This window comes from Arachis duranensis, chromosome 2 (genome assembly GCF_000817695.3).
Source record: "Arachis duranensis cultivar V14167 chromosome 2, aradu.V14167.gnm2.J7QH, whole genome shotgun sequence".
Classification (NCBI taxonomy): Eukaryota; Viridiplantae; Streptophyta; class Magnoliopsida; order Fabales; family Fabaceae; genus Arachis; species Arachis duranensis.
Genome location: NC_029773.3, coordinates 65,832,793 through 65,833,722, shown reverse-complemented (window position 1 = coordinate 65,833,722; position 930 = coordinate 65,832,793).

Sequence of the window (930 nt, the reverse complement as noted above, 5' to 3'; positions counted from 1 at the left end):
AGTTTGGACAACTGACGGTTCATCTTGTTGCTTAGATTAGGTATTTTTTCTTCAGAGTTCTTGAGAATGAATTCTAGAGTTTCATGATGATCTGTTGAAATCTGGCTGGCTGCGAAGCCATGTCTAATTTCATTGGACCGAGGTTTCAACTTATCATCACAAGAGCTTGTTGATTTCTATCAATCTTGCTATTGGAGCAGTGATCTGCTAAGGCTTGGCTGGCCTTTGGCCATGTCTAGTGTTTTGGACCGAAGCTTTCTTTGAAAGCTTGGCTAGCTGTGAAGTCATGTCTAATTCCTGGACCGGAGTCTTAGACTAGCATTGCACTGATTCCTAGAATTCTCATTAAGAACTTTGATATCTTTTTCCACTTAATTTTCGAAAAGCACAAAAAAAATTTACAAAATCATAAAAAAAAACATATTCTATGTTTCTTGTTGAGACACTAGTCTCATATTAAGTTTGGTGTCAATTGCATGCATTCATTCATGTGTCTTAAGGATCTTCAAATAATTCTTGATGATTTCTTACTCTGATCTTTGAATTCTCTTGACTTGAGTGTTTATGTGTCTCATATGCATTCCCATTAGTGTCAGTAGTATACAAACTGCTAAGTTTGGTGTCCTGCATGCATTGATATTTGATTCTTGTTGCATTTTGATTTTTCCTTATTATTAAAAATCCAAAAATATTTTTAAATTGTGTCTTCTCAAGTCAATCATACAGAGAATTGAAGATTCAGAACATACAGCAGAGGAATTACACAGAAAAAGTCGGGCGTTCAAAACGCCTAGTGAAGAAGGACAGACTGGCGTTTAAACGCCAGCCAGGGTACCTGGATGGGCGTTCAACGCCCAAAAGGGTATAGTTTTGGGCGTTAAACGCCAGAATGTGCACCATTCTGGGCGTTTAACGCCAGGATGGCACAAG